The sequence below is a fragment of the Azolla caroliniana genome, unplaced genomic scaffold (genome assembly GCF_043228905.1).
Source record: "Azolla caroliniana isolate FFs.n. ecotype wild unplaced genomic scaffold, voAzoCaro1.0.p SCAF_3, whole genome shotgun sequence".
Lineage (NCBI taxonomy): Eukaryota > Viridiplantae > Streptophyta > Polypodiopsida > Salviniales > Salviniaceae > Azolla > Azolla caroliniana.
Genome location: NW_028230438.1, coordinates 10,279,384 through 10,293,045, shown reverse-complemented (window position 1 = coordinate 10,293,045; position 13,662 = coordinate 10,279,384).

The following is a 13,662-nucleotide window of genomic DNA, read 5'->3' as shown; positions in this document are numbered from 1 at the left end:
TTCCATGAAGTTGAAAGTGATTATTTCTACTTTCAAACGTAATGCATTTGGACTTGTGTGAAACTGATCATGTAAGAAAGAAGAAAGAGATTCGTTTCGGCCCTGTGTGAATGTAAGGCATACACATGAACATCTCCCTCTTGTTTATATATAATTATCAAATTGCACAATATGTGTCATCCTTTAGTATCCTTTTAACACCTTTCCACTCTTGTCCTTAGTAAGTTTCATATCTTTACTCAATATAACCATGACATTTCATAGCATCACTTTGAAAGCTCTAAGAGATTCTTCCACATCCCATCTTTTGAACCATTTTTTAACATGATGAAAAAATGACTTTGAAAGCTCCTAGAGATTCTTTCACATCCATCTTTTTAACCATTTTTTGACATGATGAAGAAATGTTGTTCTTGTAAATCTCTTTGTAGTTTGCATGAAATATTCGACACAAGATGTGGTTATTTATGATTTGGTATATTTTGAACTATTTGTAATGTAGTGCCAATATCTTTTGAATCTTCCCTCAAAAACAACATAACAACATCTATTCGAACACTTAAAACAACATAACTTGATAGGAGGCGATAGATTTAACTCAATATTTTCTCAAAAACATCTTTTGAATCTTCTCAATCTCATTCCATGCATTAAGAAAGATAATGCCTCTCCACACTTCTGCTCCATAAAGCACAACTTGTGTTGCCATGGCATTAAGTAACATTAGTTTCATTTCCTATCCATTTTTTGTCGCATTTGCTTAACATATAATAACTTTTAACCGCTCTGAAGCCTAGATTCAAAGCATACACTCCATTTATTTGTGGGTGGTACATCGATACCAAGATACTTAAATTGCAAAAATTGTACATGTTCTCCCTTATATGGAAGCATAAAGTGTTACGTTTTGTATCCCTCCTTATGGGAGAAGAGGGCTACAAGGCCGAACACAACCGTAAGAGAGCTGTAAGGCCGAAAACCAAGTTAGGTTTATTTTGGGTCATATATATATATATATATATATATATCTTATATGGATGATCTATTGTAGTTGTTGTGAGATAGATAGAGATAGAAAAGACAGAGGTGAACTCTGCAACGTTCTTGCGAGACTAAGTAGAAAGGCAAAGGGACTTCAGAAGATGATTTGTAGGTGTTGTAGCACCATCGTCTATGACCAGACAATCATTCTACCAAGTTTTATTGCTCTGTGTTTTCTATTGTTTTTGTTTGTTCCATCCAGTTAGTGAGATGAAGATTGTGTCAAGGTTGTGGCCTCGAGTTTCTGATATTCCCCAAGTGAGATCTAGGGATGTAAAAGTTAATATGCGGAAGCTTAGATAAACCGGCTCAGCCGGATAACAACAGTAAAACAGAAATGAAGGTTTAATGGAAGCTTGAGAACACACAATACGAGGGAGAGACAGAGAGAGGAGACTAGCATAAACTCAATTCAAAATAATAACACTCTGTACATACAAATGTCCTATAGAACACTTTTTATACAAGTCCTTCCCTCCTATGCCACAAGTCGATATTTGACTCGACTTTCTGTCCTTTTGCGAACAAAGCGGTGCCAACGTCATTGGTGTCGTGGATAAACATTCTCCCATCCCGACGCCCTTGCACGATGATCCGACCCTCTTCGTCAATGAAGCACCCGAGATGTGTAAACCGCACCTGCATCCCCTGGTTGACGATATACTCGATTGACACTAGGTTCTTTGTAATTATTGGGATGTGAAGCACATTTGTAAGCTTCCCTTTTTGTCCGACATGACTCAAGGGAACTTCTTCGACATTCACGATCGGGTGAGGAGTGTCGTCTCCGGTTTTGACAACTCCCAGTTGCTTCGACTTTTCCAGAAACCAGAACCCCTCTTCGTGGCTCGTCATGTGGTTAGAGGCTCTAGAGTCAACGTACCACACTTCCTCTGATCCGGAAGTGGTCTTCTTCATCGAGTTTGCCTTGTGCTTCATCACAAAGGCTGGCCCTTTTCCGGTCTTTTCGGTCCTGGATCCTTCAGATCCTTCAGTGTAGTGTGAGCTTTGCCTGCTCCCTTGTTTGGTCTTGCAGGATCTGGATTTATCCGTATCGGCGCGCTTCTTCCAGCACTCGCTCTCCCAGTGGCCTTTGTTGCCACAATACTAGCATTCCGTGTCGGCTTTCGATTACTGGTTTCCGATGCCGCCTTGACTCCCCCTTGCTTGTGGAGGGTTCAGAACTATTGTCTGCACTATCTCCGTGCCTCCAATTCTGCTCTTGCCGGCCGTCGCTATTGCATGCAAACCCACCTTGTCCTCCACATCCACGGGGCCGATCCGCCTCCGTGTATAACATCCGACTGTCCGATTGAGTGGTCCTCGACCCGGTCGCGTGGTTTTCTTTGACCATCACCATCGATTGCAGGTCGAAGAAGGACAATGGTTTCTCCCGGGTGCAAATTGTCTTTTCAGATTGGCTCGTACCGTTGTGCTAGACCATTGAGGCAGATCTGGACCATCTCGTCTTTGTCCACTGTCACATTAATGGAACCAAGCGCATCACGGATCTCCTTTATCTTGGTGGTGTAGTCGATGAACGACATGTCTCGTTGCTGGATGCTATTGAGCTCTTGTCGGAGCTACAACTTCAGAGTCATGGTACTTGCGGCGAAAATCTTTCGGAGGTTTTCCTAGGCCTCTTTTGGCATTTTTGCATCCCTAATGTAGCCGAGCATTTGGTCGTGCACACAAGACACGAGGCAATACAACACTCAGCTCACTCCTTGCTCCTTGCTCCCATGCTAGGAAGTCCTTGTGTGCCGAACCCGGTGATGCTACATTTGCTCCTTCCATGTAGCTCCAATATTTGTGCCCCAATAGGTACTGGTGCATTTTATATGACCAGGATGCATAGTTGCTCCGATCGAGCTTTTCTATAGGAAACGAGCTCACCATACTTTTGCCCATATCTTCCTTCTTTCTTTTGTTCTTTAGCGGTGATTAGGGTTTGTCTGTTTCAAGCAATTGTTAGCAGCAGAGGTTCTCAACCCTCGTGCTCTGATACCATGTAAAAGTTAATATGCGAAAGCTTAGATAAATTGGCTCAATCAGATAACAACAGTAAAATAGAAATTAAAGGTTTAATGGAAGGTTGAGAATACATAGTACGAGGGAGAGACAGAGAGAGTAGAATAACATAAACTCAATTCAAAATAATAACACTCTTTACATACAAATGTCCTACAAAACACTTTTTATATAAGTCCGTAAAAGAACTGACAAGTACTTCAATGCTTATATGAGCGATTGACACTAATTCCAAGGAATCTGCCTACATACTAGGCTAAGATTGTAGACCTCTAAAGGCCTACTGGTTACAATCCGATCCATCTCTCCGATTCGGTTCTTGGTTCCGGATACCTATCCAGTTCTCCGTTCCAGATATTGATCCGACTCTTGCTTATTCAGCCGATCTGGATCTGGTTGAGCTTGCCCGCTCAACAAAGGAGGCTATTTTTGTCACTCTGAAGTATAGTGAAATTTTGGTTCTGAGAGGGTCATTTGGTTTTTCCCGACTTAGGGTTTTCCACGTAAAATATTGCGTGTCCCTATTTTGCATTTTGTTATTATTTCCTTGTTGTTAGTGGTCAGTAGTAGCGTGAGTGTTTGGCCATTTCCGACCCTAATCATATCAAACTGGTATTAGAGCCATAGGTTCAGATGGAGGGGAAGATGAATGGCTTTTTGGGAATGATTCTATTGGACTCCAACAACTATTCTGATTAGAAAATGAAGATGGAGAATCTCCTAATAGTGAGGGATTTGTATGAGCCGATTTATAGGAGGGAAGAGTTGATTGGGGTAGTTGAATCCAAGTGGAGAATCCTTCATAGAAAGGTTGTAGCAACCATAAGACAATTTGTAGATGTGTGCATACTCCAACATTTGGCAAATGACACAAATTGCTATGAGTTGTGGCATAAGCTTGCAGGCATGTATGAGAGGAAGAATGCCCTTAACAATGCATTACTAATGAGAAAACTGGTGTCGTGAAGATTTTCGGCAATAGTGTGAAAATCCCATAAAACGTACGAAATCGAGTATGAATCACGTAGTACAATAATTGTGAAGATAACATTTTAAATAGATTTAATATCTAAGTACAAAATGATGGAGGTTTCGAATGCACTTTATTACACGAGAAACAGACAACTAAATGTCAAGATATGAGGGTATAAAGTTTGTAAAAGGAAAGGAGAAAATTGTGAGATATCCCACATAGGCACGACAAATACAGCTCTCATCATATATAAGGTGGAGCAAAAGATATTATCTTTGTGTCTATGTGTGGAGCATAGAGAGTTCAAGGTAACTTGAACTAAGAGTGGAGGTGGGCTAGCTACTCGTAAAGGGTTATGGCCAACCAAAACCGGACCGGCGATGGAGCCGGTGATCCGACGGCATTCGGCACCGGTAACCGACGGCATCCAGCGAGGCACCGGCAGCCGGCGACGGCACCGGTATCCGGTGACGGTATCCAGCGAACCGGCGTCCGGCGACTAGATAAATAAATATATAAATATATATACATATTTACATATACAAGGAGGGCAAGAAAGGATTCGAACCTTGCACCTCCAAGTTAGGAGTCAATTGGCTTACCATTAAGCCATGCTATTTAGTTGAAATTATATTTCTTTCATTGTACTTTTACATGTAAATTCTCATACATGGTTATCATGCACCACATGTAATACATAAGCGCCAAATGGCAAACATGCAATTTATGCATGTCTTGTACCCTCACATGCATCATATTCATGAGAGCATCTATAAAAGAGGGAAGGGGGAGGAGAAAAGACACGGTTTTTTTTGTATGAAAATTAAGAGGAAGAAATTCGTTATCAAATTGATCGTGTAATCTCAACTTCTCTCTTTCCCAATCTATCTTAAGTACTTTCTCGCCAAAGCTTGTATCGACTCTAAATCCTTCTGGTCCAGAACCCCGGCGGTTCCGCCTCACGATCCGCGCGTAGTGACGGATCTTCACGACATAATAAAGTGGTGAACCCGACGTGAAAGAGGCGGTAGGAAGGATCAAGTCGAGATTAATACTTGGAGATGGCGTCCTCAAGCAACCAAGCAGGAGATCTCGAAAGGATGATGCTAATCGTCGAGCAAATGATGAGATCTCGGGACAACGACGCGAGCGTGGAGAAGGTTGTCGATCGTGTCGTAGAGCTCGTGGGCCAATTCGATGGAAGGAACGTTACGAAGTTCCTTGATGCATATAGAAGGGAGATGAATTAGAGGGACGTGTCCGAGGCACGTCAAATCGCAAGCTTCAAGAGAGTTGTCGCCAACAACATCCAAAGACGCGTCCTCGAGCTTCAAGAAGGTAAGACAACATGGACCGAGTTCGAGAAAACGATACTAGCGGAGTTCGTGACTGAAGACTCAACGAGGATGACTCGACATGCCCTGATGAAGTGGATAGAGAAGAAGAATAAGAAGATGAGCGTCTCGAGGGTGTACGACGAATTCGACCAGATGTTTAGTCGTCTCCCCAATACGGACCAAGTGTTGCTTGAAGAGGACAAGACTTTGTACTTCTTGAAGGCCGTGGACATAAAGGATAGACGAGAGTTGGGGACTCTTCTCGAAGATGATACCCAAGCAAATGGGCTCGTAGCGGACTGGATCGCGGTGAAGCGGGCATGCAATAGGCTCGACAAGCGTCGCCAATGGGTTGATGACACCGACTTGACGGGATCGACTACCACGGAGAAAGCAAGACCGCCGAAAGTAGCTGAGCCCCCAAGACAAAGTAACGTGGAAGAAAAGAAGATTGATGATGACATCATTGAAGAGCTAGCGAAGAAGTTCGAGAAGGTCACGCTAGCCAACATGAATCGTTGGGGCCCTAAAGGAAAAGAACCCTTTAGATGCGTGTGGTGCGATAGCATGGACCACATGAGAAGGGATTGTGCGAGCCTTCGAGAGGCGATTCGACAAAATATCGTATACATAGAGGACAACATGATCTGCTCAAGCGAGACGAGAAGACCCCTACGGGTGAATTTCGGAAGAGGAGGAATGAAGAGATCTATGGAGGATGCCGATGCGACTCATGTGGATGCGATGCACTATGCTGCGTCGGCCGGAATAAGAGTCGGGAAAGACAAGACTGAAGCTGCTAGAGCGGGAGCAAAGTTTTGGACTTCCGTTCTCGAATATGAGAAGAAGGGAAAAATCACATCGAACGAGGTAGAGCTTGCGGACCGAAGCGTGCAAAGCATAACCGGGTGGTCGGATCCGGTGGACGACAACACCATACTCGCAGAGGTGATGTGCGACAACCACGAGGTGTTCGTCGAAGAAAAGAGAAAGAGAATAGAAGAGCAAGGGCCATAAAAAAGACATGAAACAAGGAACGCGAAAAAGAAGGACGATGCGGAGACGAGTCGACCTTTACAAACGGAGGAACGAGAATCAAGCCGAAAAGGGGAGCCGAGCATACGAGTTGAAGAAACGGTTCGGTCCGTGAAGGTTGGTGTCGAAGACCCCGCTCGGAGGACAAGGACCATACCTACCTATAAGCTAAGGTCGGACATAGAGCAGACGACGGACCTAAAGAAGATTCTCGAAGAACGAGTTCTTGATAGCCACGTAACTTTGTCCTTGAGGGAATTGCTTGGCATTACGAAGAAGGAGTTCCATGACACGATCGTGGACCTTGTAAAGAGAAAGAGACAACAATCGGACGAGGAAGAAGAGAAGCCGCAAAAAGCAAAAACGAATGCCATAACGATGGCAAGAGACGAAATCGATGAAGATATGGTGGACAGCCACTACACTTGACCTCATTGGGCACGAGCGACAACGGAGATGCCGGTGAAGATCGGGGAGAAGAAAGAGACTGTCGTAGCCTTGATCGACCACGGCTCGGAGATCAACCTCATGTCAACCGACTTCTACAAAAAGGGAAGATGGCCAATCAATACAAACCATGGATGGAAGATTCGTGCGGCAACAAAGTCTACGGAGGACTTGTACGGAGCTTGTCCCAATGTCAAAGTCACGATCGGGGATGTGGAGATGGATCAACACTTCTTCGTACAAGAATCGGCGTCGCATCCTGTCATCCTAGGGCAACCTTATATCACATCATCTTGGATGGAGACCAAAGTGTTTGATAATGGAGCAGCCTTCGCACGAATAAAGAGTCTTGACAACCAAAGATCGGTCCAATTCCTAACGGTGCGAGCCAATCATGAAAGGAATCGAGATAGTCTCGGAGGCGAATCCTCGGATTTTTAGAGCGGACTATTGAAGCATGGCGCACAAATAGTCCGAGCAATCACAAGACCCCACAAGAAAGAAGAGTGCGTGGATTGCAAGGAGAAGCAACATGTGTCACACCTAGTGGCGCATGTAAACTAGTACTACCCGACAAGAAGCACAAGCACCGGATACAAGAATTCGAGAAGATGTTGAAAGAAGAGAACATAATAGAAGAAGGGGAGTTTGTGACTCATATTATGGAAGAAGCCTCATTTAACGACACCATCGGCGAAATCGAGGACGTCGTGGACTTGAGCTATCTTCACAACCAATGCGTGATTTCGGTTAACTCTGTCAACATGTACGCTATCATCGCTGAATATCGTCGTGGCATCTCGATGAAGGAAGCTGACATCAACACGAAATATAAAACGATGGATAAGAAGATCAAGCCAGTTGCGGTTCCGCTACCGGAAGATAGCTGGCAAAAGATGAAGGAAGTCGCTAACGATCCAAGCTTAAGAGATCCGAAGAAGATAGGTCATGTCTTCACCAAAGAGACGAAGGGGAAGCTACGAGTTGGAAAGGAGAATTTCCTTCTCCCTGAAGAGGACCGAATGTTTCGCGATATGCTTGAGAGACATGGGAAGGCTTTCGCATTCTTCCCACGAGAAATCGGATGCGCCGACCCAAAGGTTATAGAGCCGATGGTGATCTTCACGGTGCCTCATGTGCCTTGGAACTTGAAACCGATACCGGTTCCGAGAGCACACCTTCCGAAGCTGATCGAGCTTTTAAAGGAGAAGGTGAGTATGGGAATTCTAGAACCGTCGAATGCTCCTTATTCCAATAGGTGGTTCACGGTGCCGAAGAAGAATGGATCATTGCGATTCATCCAAGATCTTCAACCCGTCAACAAGGTGACAATTCGAAATGCCGGAATCGGTCCGATCGTGGACGAATTTGCCGAAGCATTTGCGGGCTGGTCCATCTACTCCATTGGCGATCTCTACTCCGGATATGACCAATTCCAATTGGCGATCGACAGTCGGGACATTACAACCATGAGGACTCCGATCGGGCTTGTGCGGATGTGTACCTTACCCCAAGGCGCAACGAACTCGGTGGCTCATATGGTGAATGCCATGAATAAAGTCTTGAAGGATTGCATTCCGAACATCACGATGCCATTCTTGGATGATATTCCGATAAAAGGATGTTCGGATGAGGAGAAACATGAATCGAAAGATAAGGAAGGTTGTAGAAAGTTCGTTGCGGATCATATGAAAGATTGCGAGAAGGTGCTTCAAAGGCTCGAAGATGCGAATTTGACATTTTCGGGAGAAAAATCCGCATTCGGGCAACCGGAGATCTTGGTGGTAGGTCACTTGTGTGGAGCATACGGCCGGAAGCCCTCGCCATCCAAAGTGAACGCAATCCAAGACATGAAAGAAGAATGCAAAAACCAAACGGAGGTTCGAAGGTTCCTTGGAGCGTGCGCGTTTTATCATATATGGATTCCTCACTACGCTCATGTCGCCGAACCGTTATATGGACTACTAAAGAAAAGAATAAAGTTTGAATGGCGAGACGAGCACACAGAGGCGATGCGAAGATTAAAGAAACTGCTTCTTGAAGCTCCGGCACTAAGGAAGGCCGACTATGCCGAAGGGAAACCAATTTACGTGACCGTAGATACGAGTCCAACCGGAATCGGGTGGGTCATCAACCAAGAAGGTGAAGATAATGCGCGATATGCCGTCCGGTTCGGAGCAAAGGTTCTCAGCGAACGGCAACAAAGATATGCCCAAGTCAAGCGGGAACTTTGGGGTATTGTGTCGGCAGTGAAGACAGACAAAGATTACCTGATCGGGTCAGAAGTGATAATAGAGACAGATTGTCTCCCAATTCTCGGAATGGTCTCGGGATGTGCGACCCCAGATCTTGCTATGCTAAGGTGGATCGCCTACATCAAGTCTTTAAACCCAGAGATCCGTCACATCGCAGGGAAGAAGAACGCCATGGCTGACATGCTGTCGAGGGCAAGATTTTCAAATGGAAGTAACATGGTTTCGGAAGATGAAGATGTCGCCCTCGACTTCTTCAAGATGGCTCGATTGTCGGCGGAAGACCAGGACACGCAAACCCTCCACGCCTTCAACGAGAACGAGTACGAAGGAGAATGGTTACTCATCGGGAGATTCCTAAGAACATTGACGACAGATGCTTCGTTGACAAAGGAGGAGGCCCTACGAATCCGAAAGAAAGCTTACCGATACTTCTTGAAGGGAGGATTCCTTTGGCGACATCCAAAAAGAAGGACAGGAATACCACGTCGAGTGGTGGTAAAGAAAGAAGAGAAAGAGACGCTGATGACCGAATTCCACGAGAGTGCTTGGGCAGGTCATAGAGGAACATGGGCGACGTTCGAAAAATTGAAGGAGAAGTACTGGTGGCCAAGCATGTACAAAGATGTACTCCATTTCGTGTCCACATGTGAAACTTGCCAAATATATTCAAATATACGTCATCGTGATGAGTTAAAGCCGACATACCCACTCACCATTCACTTCAAATGGATGGTGGATCTGGTCTCGATGCCAATGGGAGTGGGACAAATGAAGTACTTAGCGCTGGCAAGGGAAGACTTGACAAATCAAGTGGAAGGACGAGCCTTGAAAAATAAGACGACTTCAGCCGTTTGTAAATTTTTACTTGAAGATGTTGTTTGCCGATATGGATGTGTAGGGAAGATAGTGGCCGACCGAGGGGAGTTGGACGCGCACGAAGCGACGGAGCTCTTCGAAAGACTAGGCGTTAAGCTCTCCCTCACGACTGCCTACAATCCGGAAGCAAATGGGAAGATCGAGCGAGGGCATGGACCTATCGTTAAAGCCATCGTACGGGCATGCAACGGTCGAGTCGGGAATTGGCCACGACTATTACCCTATGCCTTGTGGGCCGATAGAACGACACATAGCTCGGTGACAGGGTATATGCCGACGGAGCTTATGTATGGACAAAAGCCGATTATGCCCATCGAAAGGACGATCGCCTCATGGGTAGCGATACCGTGGGAGAACGAGATGAGCCGAGAAGAGTTATTAGCGGCGCGGATAAGGCAACTTGAAAGAAGACTTGAAGATTTAGAAAAAGCGCGAAAGATGATGAAGGCAACCCGAGTAAAGAACAAAGTTCGGTTCGACAACACGCATCGACTTCGTCCCAAGAAGATTGAAGAAGGGGATTGGGTTTTGGTTTACGATAGCACCCTTGACAATCAACACAGTACAACAAGGAAGTTCGCAAGAAGATGGTTCAGGCCGTATGTGGTGACAAGTGCCAACGATAATGCCACATACCACCTTGCGGAACTAGACGGATCAAGGTTGGCCGTACCCATTGCGGGAAAAAGAGTAAAGATTTTCAAGAAAAGACAAGACAAGGATCCTGACCTCGATTACCTCGACGATGAACATAATAGGCCTGATGAAAATGAAGACATCGAGGAATCTAATTGATCATCGTAGCCGAAATCTCACTTCTTCTCTTCTTGGCACGTACCGGAGGACGTGCGGTTTGGTGGGGGTGGATGTCTTGAAGATTTTCGGCAATAGTGTGAAAATCCCATAAAACGTACGAAATCGAGTATGAATCACGTAGTACAATAATTGTGAAGATAACATTTTAAATAGATTTAATATCTAAGTACAAAATGATGGAGGTTTCGAATGCACTTTATTACACGAGAAACGGACAACTAAATGTCAAGATATGAGGGTATAAAGTTTGTAAAAGGAAAGGAGAAAATTGTGAGATATCCCACATAGGCACGACAAATACAACTCTCATCATATATAAGGTGGAGCAAAAGATATTATCTTTGTGTCTATGTGTGGAGCATAGAGAGTTCAAGGTAACTTGAACTAAGAGTGGAGGTGGGCTAGCTACTCGTAAAGGGTTTTGGCCAACCAAAACCGGACCGGCGATGGAGCCGGTGACCGGTATCCGGCGAGGCAACGGTAACCGGCGGCGGCACCGGTATCCGGCGACTAGATAAATAAATATATAAATATATATACATATTTACATATACAAGGAGGGCAAGAAAGGATTCAAACCTTGCACCTCCAAGTTAGGAGTCAATTGGCTTACCATTAAGCCATGCTATTTAGTTGAAATTATATTTCTATCATTGTACTTTTACATGTAAATTCTCATACATGGTTATCATGCACCACATGTAATACATAAGCGCCAAATGGCAAACATGCAATTTATGCATGTCTTGTACCCTCACATGCATCATATGCATGAGAGCATCTATAAAAGAGGGAAGGGGGAGGAGAAAAGACACGGTTTTTTTTGTATGAAAATTAAGAGGAAGAAATTCGTTATCAAATTGATCGTGTAATCTCAACTTCTCTCTTTCCCAATCTATCTTAAGTACTTTCTCGCCAAAGCTTGTATCGACTCTAAATCCTTCTGGTCCAAAACCCCGGCGGTTCCACCTCACGATCCGCGCGTAGTGACGGATCTTCACGACACCGGCGAGGCAGAAGTACACAGATGGTGAGAGCATTGTAGTTCACATCAATACATTCATGGGTTTAGTGAACCAACTAGCCTCAGCCAAGATGCCACTAGATGATGAGTTGTAGGCTTTGTTGGTACTTTCTTCCCTACTGGACAATTGGGAAACTCACGTTGTGTCATTGAGTAACGCTTGTCAAGAAGACAAGTTGTCCCTAGAGGCTATAAAGGAAAGTCTTCTAAATGAATAGATGAGAAGAAAAGAAATGGATACCTCGTCTGATCAGAGGCAAATGTGACACAAGATCCCAATAGAGGAAGGAGTAAGCAAAGGGGTTCTTAGAACCGTGACAAGTCCAAAGGGAGGTCAAAGTCTAGGGGTAAAGTCACGTGTTTCTATTGGGGGAAACCAACGCATTTCCATAAGAACTATCGACATTTCAAGAGGGAAAAATGAAATGACGGTAGTACAAAGCAAAAGAAAATTACAAAGGAGAAAAATACCTCAGCCATTGCTACTAGTGAGCAGGAGTTGCTTGCTGTTCATAAGTGAACAAGCTTGTGTGAACCTTGCTAGTGATGAGTATACTTGGGTTGTTGACTCCGGTGCATCTTTTCACTTGATTCCCAAGAGAGAATGCTTCTAATCTTATACACCTGGTGAATATGGCCATGTAAAGATGGGGAATGATAGATCATGTAGGATTGTTGGCATTGGAAATGTTTGTTTGCTGACATCAATTGGTTGCAGGATGATGTGGAAAGATGTATGCAATATTCTTGATGTTAGATTGAATATGATATCTACTGGATGACTTCATGATGAATGAAAATTTTAAGAAAGAGTTCCACGGTGTCGCGGATGGGGTGAGACCACGGGGGTCTGGGACTAGGGAGTCGAAGGAGGGAGAGAGAGACTGCTAAGCTTACAGTGGGCTGTCTGACCTGGTCACCGGAGGCCGGATACCAAGTGCACGGGCTCTGAGAACCATATCCGATCCAACACTATAGACCGAAGAGAGAGAGAAACAACGTGCTCCTAGACACCATAGAACAATATACGAATAACGATGCAATATAGAGAGAGTGAAACAATAGACACAGAGAGAGCAGATACAATAAAACCAATAATCAATAAACAGAGAAATAAGATACAGGACCGGCCTTGGGTCGGATACAGAGCTTGGAGCTCTACGAGAGCGCACGCGCGCGCGCACACACACACACACACACACACACACACACACACACACACACACACACACACACACACACACACACTGATGAGCCTCTAGTTGGGAGCACACGGGCTTCCTATGCGAGCAGAGGCCTCATCCTCCCTAACCAAAAGCACAGAGCAGAAACAATAAAACAATCGACAACGCAAATCAACGTCAAGATCAAAAAATACCTCAGCCATTGCTACTTATGAAGTAAGAGTCAAGATCGATGAACGTAATTTCATAACTGACTCCTACCACCCTAAAGCCCTAAAAAAGGATGTTCAGTCAAAACACAACTTGATTATTGCTTTGCGCCCGTACATTAAGGGAGAGCTGATGGTCACGCAAGCAACAACCCCACCAATATTTGCTAAGAAGTCCAAACCGGAACATAAGAAGTACAAGAAAAGGCAACAACCAGAAGAGGACGAGCCGAAGGTCCTCGAGTTCGTAGAAAATGAGGAGGAAGAAGCTAAGCTTGAAGTAATTTCTTCCAGGGGGCGACATTTCATCGGGATACTCACCTCGGAGCAGAATCGGATCAGAGAAAATATTGTAAAGACAAAGCTTGTCCGTAAAGGACAATTATTTCACTTACCAATCTGCTCTATTCAACGGCCACCCATTGATTTGGAGA